Source organism: Perissodus microlepis, chromosome 4 (assembly GCF_051167445.1).
Source record: "Perissodus microlepis isolate ML-2025 ecotype Zambia chromosome 4, ASM5116744v1, whole genome shotgun sequence".
Taxonomy (NCBI): Eukaryota; Metazoa; Chordata; class Actinopteri; order Cichliformes; family Cichlidae; genus Perissodus; species Perissodus microlepis.
In genome coordinates, this window is record NC_140464.1 from 4,474,080 (window position 1) to 4,497,906 (window position 23,827).

Sequence of the window (23,827 nt, forward strand, 5' to 3'; positions counted from 1 at the left end):
GTAACTACTCATCTAAATATCCATCCTGTTGTAAAAAATAAAACATGTCTCTGATGTTTAGCCGATCACTTCCCTTAAGGGTGTTTTTTAGTGTATTTTATTGTTATGTTCTGCACATATTTTGCCTTTTCTCTGTGTTTTTATACACACTCTATAATACTTTCAGTATTGGGTGGCCCACATTCTTGTGGAGGTTTCACTTTTCTTTCACAGTCTGCTTTCACCGCAGAGGACACACATATATTGTATGTGAAATGTGGAATGAATCTTCATCTGGTTGGCCGTGCATGTGCACTCACATAGACTCACGCGCTGTTGCGGCAGCAGATGGGCTCATCATCCTTGTTGTCATGGGTGTTTTAACGAGAGTGAAGGCATCCTTTTGTAGCCTTGGAGGGAGAGAAACACTTTATTTCAGAGAACCGCCTGTTTGTGAAAGCACAGAAGAAGTGATTATAGGGAGTCTGGAAAAAGAGCTGCACTGGCGGTCTGTTGATCGGTTGCACCATTCAATCCATACATCTGAAAGGAAAATGTTGATGACAAATCTGGTGTATGAGATCTGTGGTGCCAACAAAGCAGCACCAGCACACAGGCCGTAAAACGGACACATGCTCACAATAAAACTATATTAAAAGATGTCTTTCTTATTTATCAGCAGGACTAAAAATTCTTTTACCCACATTGTCACCAATCTTGTGAACATTTGATGCACATACGACAGCTTTATTGTTTTTCTATTGCTTATTAAGTAAGAAATGTAATAAAATAAATCCCTGCAATGAAAGACAGACAATGGAAAACACATTATATGACAAACATATTAGATGGCAATTTGAAACTGATATATTTTTATACCCAACCTCATGGCAGCTGTCAAATAAGTACTATTTCACATGGATCCACTTCAAGTCCAAATTATCACCGGCCTTAGTATGTGGGAGGATTTTGTGGAAGAGGAGTGCTAAAATTTCCCCAAATTTAATAATGTAGCTGTGAAGCCTTTGAAGATAAAAACATATTTAATTCCTTCTTATTACTTTTATCTTCAGCTTTTTGGGGGCTGGGAGCTCATTTAGCTTCCAATTTCTGTGCCTAACACTCCATTATCAATAAAGAATGGCAGAGAATGGTGTAATGATGAAGCTAAGAGCAAGAAACTCTCATAAAAGAGGACTGAAGAGAATATCTCCGGTCTGAAATCAAGAAACAAGATACATGTTACAAGATATATCATTTATACTTCAAGAGCATCTTGGCATGTCCTAAACTAAATCATATATTTAGGATTTGCTCTAAAATATATCAGCATATTCTATTGCTGCAGTGGCCCAAACATATTATAGACTGTATAGAAAGAATTTAGGTTGTCAGTTCTGAATTCCTCTTCTGAAGCCTCATTGTTTGTCATTCTGGTTGCTGTTGTATTTTTTTTTTTTTTTTTTGAGCCCCAGGTTACACGAGTCTGCAGCTAATAATTACTAATTTACTCATTTTTGGTTCAGTGAGCATGAAAATGATTGGGTTTGCTCTAGTAATATGTTAAATTGTTATTTCTAAGTCCAAAATTAACTGAAACTAGAAATGACATTTTGTTTCATGAACTTTGGTGTTGAAAAAAGAAATGTGAGAATGTGAGTATGAATGCTTGTCTTTCTCTCTGTGTTAGCCGTAGGCTGGTGACCTGTCCAGGGTGTACCTCTTGCCCTTTGATAGCTGGGAAAGGCTCAGTTGTAACTGTATCAAGTACAAAGAAAAATTAAAATACAATCATATGACGTAACCTTAAAGAGAGAAGACATAAGCTCATAATTTATCAAAATAAAATTGATCTGAAAGATGTAAATACAGCAGGTATCAAATGTGAAAATAAAAAAACAAGAGCACTCAGAGAGATGCAACTCCCCCAGAAGGGCAAGGCCTGTAGTAAAACTTTTTTTACTGTTTATGACAAAATACTGACGTCAGTCTGCTTTTCAAACAACTCGCTGATGTCTGACCTTTGACCTTGAAGCAGTACAAACTAAAACGGTGTATTTTACAAGTATGAGTGGAGCAGACTCAAGTGAAATCTTTGGCTTCTACAAGCTGTAAAAACTTGAGTTTTCCAAGGTCTATTGTAGTGTTGAGAAGTTTGAAGATGATCCATAAAACATTGGTGGTCACATATAGTTTTTACTGGTTTTCCCATTAATATGCATGCTCCATCTCTGCGATAATGGTTTGGTTAGGTAATCAAAGGAGCTTGCAAAGAAAAGCGTCTGGACTTCTTTAAGTTACTTGAAGACGTTTCACCTCTCATCCGAGAAGCTTCTTCAGTTCTAAGGTCAAATGGTGGAGAGTCCCAGATATAAACCTAGTGGGAGTATCCCCCCACAGAGGGACAAAAGGACCCCCTGGGGGGAAGAAGCTTCTCGGATGAGAGGTGAAACGTCTTCAAGTAACTTAAAGAAGTCCAGACGCTTTTCTTTGCAAGCTCCTTTGACTACGATGACCTGGATGACTGAGAACCTTCACAGACATTTTGGTTAGGTAACAGAAACATTAATGGATTAATGCATAAATTATTATCTTTTTAAAAGTTATATATAAAACGTTCATGAAGTATCTTAGCTGTTTCTAGGACTGCACTCTTCTGGACAGAGGTCTTGGATGTTGTTCTTGGGATCCAAGGGCGTAGATTTGGTTTTGGCATTGGTGTGGACCAAGGGTCCTCAATCCCAGTCCACGAGGGCCGGTGTCCCTGCAGGTTTTAGATCTCACCATGGGTCAACACACCTGAATCACATGATTAGTTCATTACCAGGCCTCTGGAGAACTTCAAGACATGTTGAGAAGGTAATTTATCCATTTAAATCAGCTGTGATGGCTCAAGGACACATCTAAAACCTGCAGGGACACCAGCCCTCGTGGACTGGGATTGGGAACCCCTGGTGTGGACGAACGATTCAACTACCGAACCCTGCCCTGTTTCTTTTTTTTCCTTTTTGTCTTTGCTTCTTGATAAAAAAAGGAGAAATATACTTGCCTACATATGCTATTCTACATGCTTTTAAACTAGGGGTGGGTTTTAATAATCGATTCATCGATTAAAATCAATTCTGGCTTGGATAACGTGATATCGATTCATTAAAATCCTGAATCGATTTTTTATATAAATGTATTTTGCCCAAAATTCCAGAATCTCAGGTGAAACGTCACAAAATTTTGACAACCACCAAACATTTAAAACAGTAAATGAGAGCAGGTACACGGCTTCTGCACAAAGACGTAAACACAGTGCGGACCCGCGGATCAGAATCAGTGAAATGTCGCCTTTCTCACCCGACACAGTCTGGGCTGAAAGCCGACAGCTCGCTGATTCTGATGTTTTGGCGGGTCCGCGCTTTGTGTTTTACGCCCTTTTTGCGCTGATTCTGAAGCTGCAGATTTGATCTCTCTCCAAACAATATTGACCGAACCAGCAGCATAAGAAGATCCAAACTAAGCTTCACATAAACATCGCCATGAATTCCCTCTTACTCTTGCTGTTTTGCTTCCACCACAATAAAATCACACTTCATGCACAGCCCTCTCTCTCTCTTTCTCAGTGTACCTCAAGAACAGTTTTTTCTTTTACTTACTTCCGAAAAGAAAACCTAATTTCTGCCGTTCAACAGGCTTCTGAACAAATTTAAACTTTTTAAAATTATACAAAATGCAAAACGCTTAGCCGTGTCGCTAATAAAACCGCTGTAACTTCAGAGGTAATGTTCATAAGTTGATTAATGGTTTTCTTTTGTTTCTGATGTACTGCAGAATATTTTTATAAAGTCCAGGCCAGGAAAACCACCTTCATGTTTTTCTGTGTTTTATCTTCAGCTACTTTGACACAAAGGCATCTGCTGTGACGCTTACACCTTTGATAAAGTCTGGAAAGTGTCATCTTCCTTTTTATAGATACAAAAATATGTAAATGTACTGATCGGAATTATAATATTTCTGACTGTCTGAGGCAAAATTTCTCACAGTAAAAAATCACCCTCTTAAAAACAGTCTATGTATTTTATCAGCAAACGGTTACTTTGATAACTATTTTCCTACAGAAAGGTGAACTAGGGCTTGGAAGATGTCTAGAAAATCAATCAGGAACTCGGCAAACTGTTCTTCACTTAAGTCTTCAGAGGTGGAATATTCATAATGGGAATCCACTGTTCCACAGGAAATAAAAAGATCTACATGAACACCATCAGGTACAGTTCTTAACCCAATCGTCAAAAACGAACCAATAAGGGTACCCTGCAACTCGGAAAAGGGGATAGCAGGATCGCCCATTAAATACTTATATTGCTCCAAACTCAAAAAGTACTTAAATCTCCAACTATATTCTCTCAATGTCCTTCAAAAATGAGAATCTAAATCCTGTCTCACTCACTGTTGAAGTTCTAGTTCAATGAACACATGTGTCGCAGTTTAAAATTAAAAAGAGGAAGTAACTCACACCCAAAAACTGTGTGTGTGTTAATGTGTGTGTGCCTTCAAATGAAGAAAAAGGGAACATATATAGTGAGTTTTCTTCAATTTACACAAAATATGACCTTAAATATCCTTTTCTAATTCCTGTTCTTCTTTAAACACGATGAATAACCTTCAGCTCATGAACTTTGGACTTATAATCCGGATATAAGTCCACACAATGCACCGACTACGGAGAAAATGCAACCTCAGTATCTAAAATTCTCCACACAATTGAAAAACTGTTTCTGTCATTTATTTAACCAAGATCTTTATCAAATGGAACTCAGAAGACCCATCTGTATTCAGCACCTGTATATCAACGCAGGTAGTAATGTACAAAACTCAAAACAGTCAAACAGACACAGTCAAAATATTGATTTTTCTTCAAAATCAATTTCTCAAGAAATACTCAGACCAGCACTGAGTCAGTTACCTGAATAGTCACGTCACTTCTGTAAATCTTGCCCCACCCGAAGTTTAATTTCTCGGGCCTTTACGCCCGAGATCAACTTCTTTACTGAACAAATAACTTTGTCAAACTGATCTTCTGATCATAACCTATTTTAAACCAAGATCCCAAGTCATTGGCAGATGGTCAATCTGGAGTGACCGCACGCCGGCGGACCCTAACGAACGTCTCCAGTAGGGGGGACTTCTCCAACTCTGAACTTGAAAGTTATTTAAACCTTAAAATTACCATTAACCTATGATCCTGTGTTTTCATATACACAACATTGCCTTTTATCCTTTGACATAAAATACCTTTTTATTTTTAACTCAATATTGTCCTTTTCAAAATCCTATAAAGAGTCAAAATGTCCAAAAATCACTCACAACAGACATTCACTAGTAATTTAGCTGAGTAAATTTAGAATATAATATTTCAATCAGCACATTTTGATTTAACAGGCGGCGCCTACCTTTTTGTAGTTAGGGGCCTTTAACTCAGCCAAACCACTGGCTCACGTCCGCCCGTCTGACCACCTCTGTCCTCGCCTTTTCTCCGTAAAAACCTTCAGAACCGGGTCAATGGCCCCCACATCCGGGTCTCGGCACCAAAACTGTCCCGATTCGCGATGTTGAGAAGCAAAACAAAATACCAGAGGCCCAGGAGGATGCAATCAAACAGATGAGTTTATTGAACACATGCGTGGGAAGATATACACTGCAACACATCAGATGTAGATCTCCGCCCAAAAATACACTTCAGATTGCTTTTATAATGTCAGGGTTAACGCCCCTTCTCGCGTTTTACAAGAACATAATTTGTATCTTAAGAACATCATTTGCATCTTTTACAGACAATGATCAATTTTGAGAGATAAATGCAGACACCGAAGTTCCCCTCTCTAGCATCTTCTTCCAAATATGGCGATGAATTCAGGCCCTGACGTTTCCCATGGACTGGTCCTCCTTTTTGGCCCATCTTCTGTCACCTGTTAATAAGCAAACTCAAATGCAACAAGAAGCCGGATACATTCAGGCCTTCACTCAAGCCTGTTTCTAGATTATATGTATTACATGTGTTTTGTAGGCGTGTATGCAGTTTTAACCTTCTATAGCTCCAAGTCACTTACACAATAGATCGTCCGGACATCGCGCCGAACGAGGCTTACAACCTCCAATTAATTGACCGAGCTCCAACTCTTTAATAAGCACAAAAATGCAATGTGTATAAAATGGCCATAGCTGCACCTGTAAGAAAAAGGTTAATGTAATGGCAACAGCTTCAATGAATGTTTTAATGAAATGATGATTAATTTGATTAATGCAATGGTAATGACTTAATGCAAAGTTAATTAATGCAATGGTAATGATGATGAGTATGAGTAGCAGTAAAATATTTTCCTTATTCCACAGTGCCACCGCATATATTTATATATAAACATATATAAATACAACCACTTTTTTTTTACATTAGTAATTCCTTTTGTGCATAATTTTATATTATTGTTAATAATAAATTAATTAAAGCAACAAAACAACCTGAAGAGCCAGTTCGGAGCCGAAAGAGCTGGAAATCCCATCACTACTTCTGAGAGCACTGAAGCTTCTTTCAGCCTCAGCCGAGGATACTGGGATGACTAAAAGCAGCCTGACAATTGTCATGATAATAAATACTAGTTAATCTATAGCACCAAATTATCAGTCAATCACCTGTGACCTCGCCTCTTCACCTCTGTCCGAGCTACAACATGGCACAGCTGCCTCTGTCACCTGATAAATAACAGTGAAACATTCCAAATACATGCAGTCACACATGTGCTGCAAATACAGTCATGAACCACCAAGTCATCATCCAATTTCACCTGTGATCTTGTGTCACCATTACTCTCTGAGCTTTGTGTTGGTTCTTCTGTCACCTGACAAATAGGACATACATGACAATAAGAATAAAATGTGGAGCTGCTTCAGTGTTTCTGTCGATTTGTGCAGATCTTGACTCATCAGTAATGTTTGTAGGGTGAGTGCATTTTTTTTTTAAATTGTGCAAACTGCACTACAAGGTGGAATATTAGCAAAATCATGACTACCTCATGATATTTTGTCTCAAAAATTAACCCTATGAATATGTCAGTGCCATTAGGATGAAATTATTGTGTCACCAACATTTTAACGTTAGACATATAATTTTAACAGCCTCTGTAAACTAATATCCGGGCTTGTTCGAGGCTGCCGTTTTCTCTGACAGTTTCAATCAAAATTAGAAATGCTACTGTGGGAGACTGAGGTAAATAATAGTGCTGCCTGTTGTGCAGTTAGTTTCCAAAACACGTTATTCATGGTTACATACAATTTTAGACTGATGTGGGCCAAAGCCTAGCATAGCCTGTAACGTTATTATGACGGACACATTTTATGAGTGAACTTGACTTTAAGTGACTTACAGGTTTCTTTGAAAATACTTTCTTATATCCAGGTTCTTCCTTTTTGCTGCCATCCTCCTCTCCTCCTGGCAGCGCAGGTTTGCTGCTGCTAAAACTAAACAGAGCTCCCTGAAAGGCTCAGCCAATCACATTGGCCATATTTGTCACATGAGGTAGGACTCCAGTAGAGAACGTAATTTAACTCTTTCTGCACCGCTGGGTGAATGAGACGTTGACAGATCGTTTTTTTCTTCTTTCTATCAGGTTTGTTTTTCTTTACTCGAAGAGATCAAATTATTGGTGTGGACAATTCAACAATCGCTGAATATTGGTGGGGACATGTCCCTTCCGTCCATGCCAAATCTACGCCCTTGCTGGGATCTGCTGGAGCCACTCTTGGGGGTCACTGCACTGAGTGCTCCGATTACCACTGGGACCACTGTTACCTTCATCCTCCACATCTTCCCGAGCTCTTCTCTGAGCCCTCGGTACTTCTCCAGCTTTTCGTGTTTCTTCTTTCTGATGTTGCTGTCATTCGGTATCGCTACATCTGTCACTACAGCTGTCTTCTTCTGCTTGTCCACCACCACTATGTCTGATTAGTTAGCCATCACCATTTTGTCCGTCTGTATCTGGAAGTCCCACAGGATCTTAGCTAGGCCACTCGGCACAGGTGTTTCTGTATACTATGCCGGCCAGTTGGTTATAACGTCCCATGTATACCCTGTCTGCTAGCATCTTGCAACCTCCTGTTATGTGCTGAAATGTGTCAGGGACATAGCCTGCATCTGAAGATATAAATTACTAACAGATAGGTGTGTTGTTAATGGTTTAAATAAAAATGTAAATCATATAGTTCAGTTTGGTCTCATTGCCATGGTGGCAAAGAATACTGTTTAATCATCAGGGCTGTCCATCCTAACTCATCCCTCTTCACTGTGAACTGTTCATTTTGTGAAGGGCCTTTTTGTAACCCAAACCACTATATTTGCCTAAATCTAACCAAGCAAAAAAACAGTGACTCAACACATAGAATTCAAATCAAGTACAAAACAAAAGGTCCAAACAGGAAGTAAACCATGGTCTCCTGGCTAACAGTTATCCCTCCAGTCTCCTGATGTGGACTTTCTAGGTCTCTAAAACTGATTTGTTATTTTTTTGGCAACTATCATTGCCACAGCTGGTCTGTCAAGGAACCGATTCCCACAACGCGCCTTGTGTGTAATTGTGAAATGCAGTGAGAAGGTGACAGAATAGCATTACATGACATAGACATCCAATAACGAATTTCTATAATTTATATCAAACATTACAAACTGAAAGTCTTGCTGGCAAAAAGCCCATTTTCTTTCTTTCTTTCTTTTAAACAAAGGCAGCTTCTGATTGAAACCTGACATTTTGGGGATAAACCACAGTGGACAGCAAAGAAGCACTGTCATCAAACGCAAAAAGCGATTCTTCTTCTTCTTCATAAAGCATTTTCAGCAGTGACAAAAATGCACAGAGAAAGAGGCGTTTATTTCTTTTCTCTCCTTTGCGGCATCATTATGACTCTTGCAGCTGCAGTACAGTCGACACTCGACAGATTTTCCATTCCCTGTGTGATCTGAAATGAGAAGCTGAGTTGAGAGATTGGCCCTTTGAAACGTTTGTTGCAGAGAACATGCTCGTGTAGCTGAATAGACCTGGAAAAACAGGTTACTTCACTTCATGGAAACTAGATCTTACAGACAGACTTGTCCCAGAGTTTATGTGCATTTGCTGGTAAATGAAAAACTCGATACACGACTGAGCAGTTTTCCAGGAAGATGTGCATCGGGAAAAGCAAAGACAAGATGCCTTATCTTTCCATTGATGCTTGACCACTAAAAAAGGACAATGTAACTAACATGAAAAGCATGAAATTGTGCCTTTTTCTGACATATACAGACATGCACGCACACCAAAAACATATATTTTTGTGCGTTGGCTGTACATTATGATAAACCTACCAGGCATATGATATTAATATGTGCAGCGTAGTGTTTGCATCACAGTGATGCTACATCAAAACAGACCTGAGCTCCGGCAGAATCACTACAGCTCATTAAGTGTGATTAAAATCTAACATCTCACTGTCTGTAATTTTAAAGGATCGGCATGTCGAATTTAGGCGGATCAATTAGCAGAAACAGGATGCAGGATTCATAATTATGTTTTCATTTGTATAGGGTCACCTGTGATTATGAATAGCTGGTTTCTGTCAGACTGGAATGAGCCCTGCATATCTACAAAGTGAGCAGATCATCTTTCAGTCTGCAGTGCTGCTCCACCATGTTTCTGACTCTGAGGGTGCTCAACCTCTAACTCTGTACTTAATTTTGTCACCTTGTGACAAATTTCCATCTCCCTGTGTTTATTTTTTTGACCTATTTTCAGACATTTTGTGTTTATTTTCCATCTCTCTCGTAGTTTTGTATCACTTTGTAGTCATTTTAAATCTCTTAGATGTTAGCAGTCTCTTTTAAAACATTGTATTTGTGGTTATTGTGAGTCTATTTTTTATTTGCCTTCCATCTGTTTTTACTTCTTTGTGTTTGCTTTACCTCTGTTTATATATATTTTTGCTTTCAGTATGTTTTACTGGTTTATCTGAATGTTTTTGATAGCTTAACAGTCATTGCATCACCCTTAACCACATAGACTGTTTCTCTGTATGCAGTCAAAGCCTGCTTAAATGGGGTTGCTTAATTGTGCATAATCATATTCAGATATCTGTTTGTAGAGATTTCATCTTATCACTAAAGGTGCAATAATTTCTCTCACACACTGATTCATCTCTGCTTCCACAAGGACAGAAACCGCCAAGCTTTCATACCTCATGCAGTAAATCTTCACAGTGCAAAAATCTCTGTGTCTTCCAGAGAAAATCTGTCCTCTTATGGCAACAGCGCCTTTCTGAACCCTCACAGCACATTTGTATTTCACTGAACTGTGAGTGTTCTACTTATTATTAAGCTGTTTTGTTATGTTCTTACCTTAGTTTTTAGTTGCTCTCACAAAGAAATTATCAGCTTTTGAAGTGAATAATGTTGTGCTCTTCTAAGTTGTTTTACTTATTTTGGGGTGAGGTTTTCTTTTTGTAGTTTTAGTATTTTTTTTGTTGATCTTCTGTCAGTTTTTGTAGATTTTGTGTCATTATTTGGGTGATTTTTCAGTATTTGTAGCTGATTTGTGTGTCTGTTTGGTTGACTTTTGTTTCTAATTTAAAAAAACAACAACTTTACATTGGAATGAAAAAAAGGACAGGACAAACATAAGGACGAGATGTGATGACAAAACAGTAACAAGAAAAATGTATAAACATTGAAGTGTGTGTGTGTGTGTGTGTTTTGAATATTTTTGTGTTGAATGTGTGAGAAAATGCTGTGAAACTGTTAATTCTGTCCAAAACCAACTGTCACGGCGAGTGGAGTGAGCCGTGTGGAGATGATAAAGGAGGATCCAATTGCAGGCACTTGTAAAGGTGTGAAGGTGGTTTATTGAATACACAGCACAGGGAAAATGGCAAACTAAGACAAACTAAACCACACTGGACACAGCTAAACTACAGAGCACAAACCTGAACAAGAATGAGAACGAGCAGAGGAGAATGACGATGGACAGCAGGGAGAACACACGGGTGAGACATGGTGGATACACAGACGGACCAGCAACTACAATAACAGAAGACACGACTTAAATACACACAAAGAAACACAGGGAGATTACACACAGGTGGTGGACACAGCTGGGAGCAATTAACGAGACGAGACAAGAGGTAAAACTGAACACATTCACAAGAGACGCAGACCTTCACAATGAAACAGGAAACAAGACCTCACTACACAAAGACGCAGACTTGACACTGAGAGACAGACTGAATATAACACATGGAACCTAAATGCTAAACATGAGACACAAATCCTGAAACACACATAAACAGAAACATGGAACAGTAATAATAATCTATCATCATCATAATCATCACCACCACCACCACCAGTATACAGGAATAATCCATTATTCAAAGCCAAAACATAACAACTCCAAAATGCTGGGTCGAACCGACCCAGAACCGTGACGCCAACAGTACTGAGATTGGTAAAAACAAAAAGAATCAACAAAACAAAAGCAAATGAGAAGGAAAATAAACTGTAATAAATATTTAAGTTTAGTTCTGTGTCATTATACATAAAACGTAAAAGTACAAATAGTAATAATAGTAATAGGGAGGTACTGGGGGAGATTAAAGGAAGGAGGGGTGGCTATCTGTGCCTGTCATGACCTTTGGACACTGGGGACGACTCAGGATGAAGTGCTCATTAGGATCACCCATGGTGGCTCAGGGATTCCATATCAGCAGGTCACTGGATTTTTTATTCTGTGTTTTACTCTGTGTTCAATAAATTCAACATGTACGTGTATCTTTCATCATGTTTGATACTGTTTTTGTTTGGGTTTTGCATTTGTAGTTTTGCAACTGTACATCATGATGGGTTTAAATCAACCAATCAAGGTAAAAGTGATGTGCAGACTTTCAGCTTTAGATCAAAAGGTTGACTGACCAGCAGTTTTGTGGCCAGGTGAGACCTGTCCCCTCATTATCTCATGACAAATGAAGCTGAATTTGCATTTTGTGGCTTTTCAGTTTTATTTAAAAAATTATCCCCAAAGAGATGTCTGCACGTGAGGGAGGCCATTATTAGAAGTAACCTATCACAGAGACTTTAAAAATCTTCAGGAGTGGCCAAATCAACAATCTGGTACATTTAGAAAAGGGCCTTAAAGACCACAGAAGACCATTTAAATTGATGATGACAGAATTATTTCCATGGTTAAGAAAAACAGTCAAGTCAAGAACACTTGAGGGAGTAGGGGGTGTCATTGTCAAAGTCTTCAATCAAGAGAAACCTTTAATGGAAATAACAGAGATCAGGGTGAAAACCACTACTTACACTCAAGTCCAGAAGGGCCGGGTTAGACTTCACTAGAAAACATCTAATCCAAGATTTGATTAGACTGTACCAGGCATAAAGAGAACTAAGGTGGGAAGCAGCTCATGATCTGCACGAACTGTTAATCATGGTGGAGGCAATGTTACGATATGGCCATGTACGGCTGCCAGATGAACTACGCCACTAGTGTTTACTGACTGCTGATAAAAGAAGTGCAATAAACTCTGACGTGTACTCTCTGCTTGGATTCATCCAAATTCTGCAAAACATCATAGTGTAAATGGATAATGACCCAAAGCATGCTGCAAAAGCAATCCTGGAGTTTCGTAAGGCAAAGAAATTGGATATTCTTCAACAGCCAAGTCAGTCACCTGATCTGAACCCAGCAGAGCAGCTCTTCACTTTGTAAATGCAAATCTAAACACAGAAACATCCACAAACAAGCAGCAACGTAAGGTGGCTGTAGTAAAGGCCTGACAGAGCATTTCAAGTCCATGGATTCCACACTTCAGGCAGTTAGTGACCGCAAAGGATTTCCATACAAGTATTAAGGACACTCCTCATTATAAAAGTAAAATTCTATTAGTTTTAAGCACCTGAAAATGTGAAATTCTGTATAAAAATTGCTGCAATTCCTGAAGAGTTAATATTGTGGTTTTATGAAGCCCCTTGAACTAAAGTGGAAAGTCTGCACTTCATTTACATATGGGTTGTTGGAGTTAAAAGCTTTGGTGCTGTACAAAAGTAAACTACAAATGTCTTTGTCCAACCAATTCTGAACCCAACTGAAGGCTATTTATAGTTTTGTTAGATTCTGATGTTTATTCCTCTGGATTTTTGTAATTTTAATCTTTTTACTCTTTTTGATTTTGATTTCTTAAATCCGCTTTTCTGTTTTCCATCATTCTGTATAGTTTTGTGTTGTACTTGTCATTTCTTATGGCTTTTTCCTGCCTTCTTTTATGTTCTTTGTGATGTTTTTGGGGATGATAAGACATATCTCCCGTTATGTCATCTTTTCTGTAAGGTCCTCAATTTTCAGAGTGCAGGCTGACTGTTATTTAGAGTAGAGGGAGGTACTTATACATGCCCGACTGGCAGCTTTCTAGCTAAAGTGTTTAATTTAAAGTATCATAGACTACACCTGCTCTTTTTAATGGTTCTTTAGGCTTTGAAAGGATACCTGCGCTGCTACAGTCACATTCACAGACTGTGCACACACGGGAACGACACACACACGCACACACCAAAGGATTTTAACACCTCCTATTTGACTGTGTGCGGCAGCAGAGCTGTTACCTAGTTACAAGCTAGAGACCGTGCGACCTGCGCTGTTCATAATGTTGCGGTGGGGACTCTGAGTGCATCAGTCTGTCCGGAGCAGACGGAGGGAGAAGTGAGACGGAGGCGGACGGAGGAGCGCAGCGGGCTGCTTCTCTGCTGGAGATGCCACTGGAACTCATCCCGACAGAGGACTGGCAAAGTGCAGCGGCTCTTTTCGCGTTGTTTCACCAATAAATCCAGCAAAGCCCCGGTAAAAGTCGGGTCCTGAAGGTGCGGCGAAGTCTCAGCTTTAAGGTAAGTTTGGGTATCTGTTGTAAACCTGACCGGTTCATACTAATGGATGTTTGCTGTGAATGAGTGCGGACAGCTGATGATGATCTGTTAGCTCACCTGTACATTCAGATGATTTATGGTTAACGAGAGTTTTCCGTTAAATGCATTTAAATAACCCTCACAGACATGTTTAGGAACTTCTGAATGAATTAAAATTAAAGGCACAAATTCTTCACATAACAAACTGCACGCTTTTTAACATTTAGACCATTTTTTCACTGCAATAAATGCCAAATAAGCAACTTTAAAGATTCTACTACAGTCCGAAACCTTTCAATAAATAGCAGCTACAGCATCCACGGGCAGATTGTGAGACAAAAGCACCCCCTCCGTACACATATGTAAAAGGTACCCACCCCACTGAGAAGGCTGACCCCCCCCTCCCCAGACTGAATGAGTCACGGAATGATTGTGAAGGCTGTGGCCATTTTCTTCTTCCTCTGCTGGTTTTAGTTTTTTTTGGATTGTGTGTCTCTTTTAGAAATTTTTGCATCTCTTTAATTGTATTTTTGAGCTGTTTGTGAGTTATTTTTGCCTTCTTTGATGATTCTATAATGATTTTTTGGGGGATCATTTCTTGTGCTCACCGTGGTATTTCTAGTCACATGCTTGTGGTCAGTTTTTGTTTGTGTGGTTCTTATTTTGTTTTTAGTGTTTTTGTGAATCTTTTTTAAAATTAATTTTGGTGATGCTTTTAGTAGTTTTATTTGTTTTTGTGGTCAGTTTCTTTGATCCTGCAGTTGTTAATTCTTTTAGTCTCTTTCTGTGCTCTCTGTGATAGTTTTATTTTTTTCTATAGTTTAGGTCATTAGTTTTTTCCCCCTGTGGTTTATTTTGTATTTTTAGCCATTCTTAGTTTTTGTGTGTAGTCTTTTTGTGCATCTTTGTGTCTTTTGTGCACTCGAAGGACTTTATGCAGTAAAGCTTCATTTAAACCTAATTTAAGCTTAGCCTACGCAGCTGGCTCTCACCGCTGCCAACAGCATCCAGTGAAAAAGTCCTTTTTTAAAAAATGGTTTGATCAGGATGTATTTCAATATTGCAGGGGAGATGGAAGAACTACTTGTGAGCGATGTAGTACTTCACAAATACCGTGCATATTTAAGCTTATTTGGTATCATGAAAAGAAAAAAAAAGATTAAAATCTCTGTATCTTACAGCGATTCTTGTTTAAAAAGGGATTCTGTGCTTTTCTGAGGTAGTTCACACTCAGTGCAAACTGCTCCTCACTGTCAAATATAAGTGAGAGGCATCTATATTTGACAATGAAATGAGGCAGAAACATATAATGACTTACTTCTTTTAGGCACTAGTAGCATATTTAGTCCAAAATTCCCAATATTTTACATTTTCTGTTATGGTCTTAAGCTAAAGGTCATTTTCTACATCTAGTTTATCTCATTGAGAGTCCAGTCGTCACCTGTTGGGAGCATTTGGCTGCAGCCATTTCCATGCAATGGTCTTCTCTCCTGCAGGCAAATGCATTTTAATGAGCTACTCATTCTGTTTCCTGGGTTTATCCATGATTTTGCACAGGTACTGTGTAACAAAAGGGCAGTCGGCTTCTGAATCCTTCAGGCAGCTTTAGTGACTTCTTTCAAAGGCACTTTGTTAGGAAACGCAGATGAGATTCTCATAACAGCCGCATCTCTTTGCTTGCTCTGTACTCTCATTTACATACATATATTTTATTCCTGCAGCTTGTGTGTATTTCTGATTAACCGGCCAGTTATTTATGCTTTTGTTGAGCTAAAAAATAGATTAAAAATACATTACAATATGCATTTCTATAGTTTAAGAGCAAACACAGATGTTTTTACTATAATGGAAGAACAAGGAAAAGGAAAGCTAATATTGCATTTAAGAACTTTTTAGCATTTTTGGATAAAAAAAAAAAATCAATAAAGAAAAGCTTGTAACTACTTATCTACCCATCTAGTTATACTCACCATCATCTATGTTTCTGTGTGGTTACTGCTTTTAGAAGAACTCTACATAACACAATAACCAAACTCTAAATACAGTACATACTCTAAATAACTAAATACAGCAATTGGTACCCAAATTAACTCTTCTTAGACCTTGATGTATACAAGCAAAAAATATACAATTTCTCCTTTTTTAAAATCTTTACAATACAGTCATTTTAGTGTGTTTCACTCATTTTAGTAAATACAATTAACTGCAATTAAAAATTATTATAAACAAGCTTAACAAAAACACCCTGTTTCATTTTGTTTCAGCCACATTTTGGGATTTTAGACCTAAATATGGAGCTCTCATTTATGATACTGGTATCTTTGGTGAGATCATTATCAGAGCGGTATCTCAGTGAAGTGAAGTTTGAGTGTTTGACAAGACGTTTGGGAGAAAACACTTTCCTTTTTCTCCTGTAAAAAAAAAAAAAAAGTTCCCTACTGTGTTTATGACAGTCTGAGTGTGATTACCAGCCAACTTGATTTCCACCATTTATTGTGAAAGAGTAGAAAACGCATCACGTCTCCATCATGTGAAACCACTCAAGATGTAAAATGCTCGATCTTTTCCTGGTATTTGATTTTTTTCTTTTGCTTTGCATTTCAAATCTAAAGGAGTCAAACACTCATTTTATTGAAAATGTGATCCTTGAAGTTAATTGAGATGCATTTGCAAAATAATAGCAAACTGATGCCATCATCTGCCCACAAATGAGTCAAACACACACACACAGAGTCACCACAGGTGGGAAGCTAACAAGCACAATCCACAGCCTCATTTCAGGCAGAATTGCCTTTTAAGAGGAGAGTAAATTATCTCTGGTAACATTATGATATCTCACTACATTTAAACAGATTGTGGTGGGTTTTCTTTCCCCTTTCTTGTAGAGATGTACAGATAACATATTTAACATTGCTGGTTTACTCCAGTCATGACAAAAGGTTGGCATGGTTATGCACCTTTTAAATAAAAGTTCAGTCATGAAGAAATATAGTATATTTTTAATGAAATGAACATATTTTAAAATAAACTCTTTACATAAGAAATTATACTTGGACTGACTCTTCCAGGCTCCCCACTCTCACTACAGATCAACATGGCATCTGTCAGTCACTCTCCCCAGAGACTTCTGTCTGACCTCATCTGTCAACCTGTCCATCACAACAAGAAGGGGCTCAGAGCTGATACTTGATGTTATCCTACCCTCACCTTGAACCCATCTGTCACTCCTACCACCTACCTCACCGTTGTCTCTATGCATACATGTCCTTCACCACCCTCACATACTTCTCTGCCACTCCAGACTTCCTCATGCAGCACCACAGTTCCTCGTTTGGCACCTTATCATATACTTTCTCTGGATCCTCAAAAACACAATGAAGCTCCTTCCGAAATTCTCAGAAGGAGAACCTCTCTCCTTCAACAACTCTTTCCCATATCCTCATGGTATAGCTCATCACCTTTATTCCTCTGTAGTTACTACAGCTCTGCACTTCAACCCTGTTCTTAAACATCAGTACCATTACACTGATTGTTGTGGACTTTTTGATTTCAGTGGTTAAAAAGTCCACTGTCTTCTCTCCTAGACATCTCTATACGTTCACAGCTATGTCATCTGGACAATCCACCTTTCATTGGATGTATGTTCATCCACTCCAGCCCTCACGTCTTCCTTACTTATTGTCTGCACTTCTTGGTTCACTATCTTCATTCATCCTCCTCAGTCTCTTATTCTCTACAATCAGCTCCTCAAAGTTCTCCACCTTGTCAGTACACTTTCTTCAGTTGTTAGTACATTTCCATCTCAATCCTTGATCATCCTAACCTACTGCACATCCTTTCCGGCTCGATGTGTCTGCCTAATGAATTGATTCAAGTCCTTTTCTCCTTCCTTAGTGTCCAGCTTAAATACAGTTTGGTTCATACATATTTGGACAGAGGCCATTTTTTTTCTAATTTTGGTTCTTTACATTACCAAAATTAATTTTAAATGAAAATTCTGGGTTTCTTCCTTTTTAATCCTCTGCCAGGCCTTTACTGCAGCGGCTTTCATTTGCTGTTTGTTTGTGAGCTTTTCTGTCTGAAGTTTTAGTGTTCAACAAGTGAAATGCATCCTCAATTGGGATCAGGTTTGAGTTGGCCACTTCTTTGCTTTAATAAACTATTGGGTTGCTTTAGCTGTATGTTTTGGGTCATTGTTCATCTGTAGTATGAAACATGCCCAATCAGTTTGACTGCATCTAGCTGGATTTGAGCAGACATTGAATCTTTGAACAGTTCTGAAGTTATTCGGTTGCTTCTGTCCTGTGTCTCATCATCAATAAACACTAGTGTCTCTGTACCACTGGCAGCAATGTACGTCCAAGCCATCACACTGCTCCGCCATGTTTCACTGATGATGTGGTGTGCTTTGGATCGTGAGCTGTTCCACACCTTCTCCAGACTTTTTGTTGCCATCATTCTGGTAGAGGTTGATCTTGGTTTCATCTTTCCAAAGAATGGTTTTCCAGAACTGTGCTGGCGTTTTTAGATTTTTTTTTTTTTTTAGCAAAGTCCAATCTAGCTTTTCTATTCTTGGGGCTTATGAGTGACTTGCAGCATGCAGTGAACCCTCCATATTTACATGCAGTCTTCTCTTTATGGTAGACTTGAATATTGATACACCTACACTACATCCTGGAGAGTGATGTTCACTTGGTTGGCCGTTGTGAAGGAGTTCATTATCATAGAAATGATTCTGCGATCATCCACCATTGTTGTCTTTTGTGGACTTCCAGGTCTTTTTGCATTCCTGAGTTCACCAGTGGTTTCTTTCTTTCTCAAGATGTACCAAACTGTAAATTTTGCCACTCCAACTATTGTAGCCTTTCTCGGATGGATTTTTTTTCTTTCTGTTATTTTCAGCTTAAAGATGACTTGTTTCATCCTGCATGGAGAGCTTTGACTGCATGTCAAGTGTTCACAGCAAAATCTTCCAAATGCAAGCACCACACCTGAAATCAAATCCAGGCCTTTTATCTATTTTTTCTATAACTCCTCAATCACGATGTCATAAGTCACTGGACACTGTGAACATCCACGGTCACCACTTCATGCATAATGGACCTTCCATGACCTTCCAAGCTATATAGTTTGTCTTCCATATTTCCAACTATATCCATAATCACATACTGTGTATGCTACCATTGTATATAGTGTATTATCTTACTTTTTTTCATTGATTGTACTTATTTGTATTTTTGTATTTCCTTCATATATCTGTACCTGAGCTGAGGTGACGCAAAAATTTCCCCGTTGTGGGATCAATAAAGTCTTATCTTATCTTATCTTATCTGCATCACTGATAATGAGCCTATAGTCTACCTATGTTCCTCCTTGAGAGATCTGCTATGTTAGCTTAAACAAGTTAAATAGATTTGTCAACCAATCAGTAAAACACTCAGTTGATCATCAGTCTCTTAAATAAGCAAACAAACTGCACTTGATCAAAATTCAGGCTTTCATGTTGCATCCTTCCAGTTAATCCATGTGACTGCAAATCGAGACACGAGTCCAAGTTTTTAAATTGCCTCGAAATTTATGTAAAGAAGTACAAGTCTGGAAGCGGCTTCGATCATGTAGCTGAAAGATGCGAAAAACAAAATGTTTTTTTTTCCTTCAGCTTCTGAGATTGACATCTACCTCATATACAGGGCCAACACAAGAGAGAAAAAGGTCACCAGAGCATACAGTAAAAGTAAAGCCAGAATTGGATCTCAGGCTGCGAGTTTATTAAGTCCGTCTGACTCCCCAAGCCCTTAGGAGAAGCCTTCATAACCCCTCTCTTAGGCTTCAGAAAGGCGGCGGCAGCAGCACCCTTAGGGTATCAGACTTCCTACTGAGTTCTAAGGAAAGGAGGTACAAATAAAGATGTTAAATATTCATGTTGAGCCACGAGTCCCTGATTTATTCAAGTAATGTTGATTTCGTTCTGAACAGTGGCAGAAAAAGATTGCCAACACTTCTGATCCTCAGCTTTAAGCCCACACATGAACTTTATGAACAGCTTGAAGTGCACATCACTTTTTCCCCCATATGTTGACCAACGCGTCCCACACAGTTGTATAAGGTCACACTTGTAGACAAAAAAAAGAAGAAAAAAAGAACGAAAACAAGAAAAAAACATGTTTTAGTGACATATGTAGTTGGTTTTACAGGGCCGATAAATCTTTTTTTTTTTTTTTTTTAAATAGCAGTAGTTATATTTATAAGACTGTACATATTTTGTCTGTTCTTAAAATACACTGAAACTCTTTGAATGGCAGATCTACTCTGACAAAGTTTCAGAGCTGTGAGTAGTAATGGACTTTTTTCATATTCTATGGACAAGATTATTTTCAGTTTAAATTAAAAAATAACTGGAAGATTAATCAAAAAAATTGTCAGATTCATTCCCTTCCCAGACGCCCACTCACATCCTGGGCCATCTGACCTCAGGAAATCACATGATAGGGTGGGGCCAGGTTTCTTAATGAGCTCACCCGAAACCCTGGCTGATTAGGACCCACACCCGCTTTCACATCTTGGCTCATGTGATTAGGTAGAGGATCATCAGGTGGTCCTTTGTCCCTCTTTGGGGGGAAATTCCCAGTGGGTTTAAATCTGGGACTGCCCACAATTGGACCCTTAGAACTGAAGAAGCTTCTCGGATGAGAGGTGAAACGTCTTCAAGCAACTCAAAGAAGTCCAGACGCTTTTCTTTCCAAGCTCCTTAGACTACGATGACCTGGATGACTGAGAACCTTCACAGACATTCATTCCCGATGTTTGCTGGATTTTGCCAGGGCAGGCAGCAGCAGAGGAATGCGAAAGGTGATTTCAGTTGTGGTGGTCTTGGGAATTTGTCTCCGTGGATGATTTGGTCCTGTTGTCTTCATTAACCAATGACCTCTATTTCGCTCAGGGGCATAATAGAGGTCTGAATGGTGAGTGGAAGGGATGACAGAGTGTTTGGTGAGAAGTGGGTGGATCATTCCATGTTATTCCTGATTTAGACTTCTACGAAATCAACGTCGTAATTTACGATATAACCTTTTTTATGTTTTAAGAGTGCACGGTTATGTGGAAGGTTATGGCGTAGTGTTAAAAGGATTTCCAGTTATGCTGTAAGTTACCATGTGGATTTCACACAGAAGTGTAAATCACGCTTTAAGCCTAGTATATGGTTACCACATTGGTTGTTGTGAACAGCAACAGAGATGTCCATTTATACAAGCAATTAAGGTGCACTGAACAGTCTTCTCCAGAATGATAGGCACTGGTATTGCAGGTCAGAAAAAAGAACTCAGGATCAGTGCTGGTTTACAATTAGAGGTCGTTAAAACAAGAAGCAGACTTATGGCTCACACCAATGTTAATGGGGGCAACAACAAGCATGCGCCTAAACAGGCAGTTAGCAGTGCCTCAAACGGAGGAGTTCAAGGATCTTGGAGACTTGTTCTTGAGTGGGGGGAGAGTGGGGACCGAGAAAGGGATCAGTGTAGTGTCTGCAGTGATGCAGATATTGTACAGGTCTTTTGCAGGGATTTGATTATGACAGCTGATCTGCATCCTTACACTCATCCATGGCAACGAAGAGTGGGTAGTGACCATGAGAAAATATCACAGAAACAAGCAGAGGATTGAGCATCCTCTGAATGGTGTCTGAGAAAATCAGAATCAGAATCATGGATAACTGTTTACCATATACACGAGGAGTTGACAGTATAGATATATCACCAGTATCAGTATCATTATCACTCTCAAAGGCTGAACCAGATGAGGGGGTTCAGGCCATTCGGACACTTCTGAGGTCAGGTGATTAAAGCATATGCATCCATGGAGACGCCCAGGGCAGGCCCAGGGCATGAGGAGAGTGAGTTGGAAAGGTTGGTGGTCCCCTTGAATTGCTGGAGGTGGTGGCTGGGGGAGAGGGAGGTCTGGGCATGTTTACTAACAATAGCTCCACTGCACTCTTACCTGATACTGATAGAAAATGGATGGATGGCTTGATTGATCAATTATTCGATTGAGAATGTAAATACTATAATCAGCCTAACCAAAACTGCTAAATCCCCGATGTTCTGAAATGCGCCAGCTCTTCACCAAATCTTGGTATCTCAAAACAACGCTGACCTTCAAACAAAACACAGAATATTTTCTTTATTTTTCAGCCTAAAGGTTCCTGCGTATTCTTCACCTTCCAGATGTTATTAGATTGAATGAGTCATTATGATTGCACAAAAACCACAGCATAGCCACAGAATCCCTGAAGACACTAAAGGCCCTACTAGTGCCTTCTCTGGTCTTAAGAGGAAACTGGACTGCTTGTTTAACTGTAATAAGGAACAATAAGAGAAAATGCAAATACATATTTGCATGTAATTTCAGCCGGTTCTGTTTTGTCTCTATAGTTTGACATTTTACAAAAATATGCTTCCTTGCTCTCTTATTGAGACTCAGCGCTCCCTGCAGTGGTATCGATCTGTCTGTTTTTCCTCTGCAGATTCTCTGAAGGCCACATCACGCATTTTGAAAGAAAATCGAGCCCTTTCAACAAAAGAAAAGCATTTGTGACACTTCTGATCTTCTGAAATGGTGCTCATGATGCTTCTATTGTGACACACTGTGTGAGATTGAATACTACAGTTGTGAAGTAAATGGACAGTGAAATGAAATGACCTGCCTCTACATGGCTTTGCTGTGTGGCTGCACAATTCAAATATAGTTTTACTTTGTGTCTAATGGGAATTTCTCTACAGCACTGCTATGGTAGAACCATAAAAGAATTGTGGAAATGTCTAAAACTGTACTCATTTTTGACTAACTATTTAATGCCATCTTTAGTTATTTAGAAATATACATAATAAATGTTCTCCAGAATTAAGGTGCATAAAATTGTAAACTCACAGTTCAAACTGTGTTTATATACAAAAGCTTAGATGCTTTAGTGGTGTCAGAAATAAAGCTTTGTGTGTACGCATGGCCCTATTTTCTAAATCTCATTCACATTTACATGAGCATGTAATCTTTAAGTAGAGAGAGACAGCTTCATAAGAAAGGTGCACAGAAATGCTTTTCTAATGAAAACATCTTGTGGAGTATTTAGCTGCCAATAACATTTTCCAGGTGCTGTGCAAGGTATGGCTGTTGAGTTTATATATATATATATATATATATATATATATATATATACCAAGTAAGATTTGATATTAAGACACTTTGGAAGCAATCATAAATGTACCTGTAAAATGTTTCCTATGAATTGGTATATAAATATTAAATTAATGCTTTTTTATAAATGTATTTTCAAGGATTATATTTGGCTGGTGTAAAAAAACAAATGGAATCCTTCACAATAAAATATAACAAGGCCTCATTCAATTTAAATCAGCAAACGCTAAAACCATAAGAAAAAGCCAGAACAAGATTGTCATGTATTTAACAGGATGAAAAATGAATAACAAATAAAGGCCCTCCATTCAGACAACTGTCTTTTAAATTTAATAGTTTCTTTTGGACTTCTTTCTTCAGAGTGACAATATGAAACATTTGTGTGTGTTTAAAGCAAATGACAAATGTTCCAAGTATATATCACAAGTATATCCATTTCAACTCCTTATCAGAGTCTGGTTCACAGGGGCAGCACTTTAAGCTAAAATGCCTTCATCTCTATCTCTAAGGCCCCCATCACCAGAGGTGATGACATCAAGGCATTTCCAAGTCAGCTGAGATACAAAATCTCTTCAGTATGTCTGGAGTCTAGAAACACTTCATATAGGAAGCTTAGCAGCAGCTCTACTCTGAGACACCTTGAATGACCAAACTGATGCTTATTTCTCCAGCTTGTATTCCTTTTCTTTTACCCACACGTCA

General features: G+C 38.8%; 1 protein-coding gene across 2 annotated transcripts in view; it reads left to right on the plus strand.

Moving 5' to 3' along the window:
• Positions 1 to 13,468: 13,468 nt before the first annotated feature.
• sstr3a (somatostatin receptor 3a) overlaps positions 13,469 to 23,827 on the plus strand; it is a 45,272-nt gene continuing 34,913 nt past the window's right edge. For both annotated transcript variants that reach the window (XM_084925155.1, XM_084925156.1), the window contains exon 1: positions 13,469 to 13,918. The gene's annotated coding sequence lies outside the window, so the exon portion shown is untranslated. The remainder of the gene's footprint in view (positions 13,919 to 23,827) is intronic.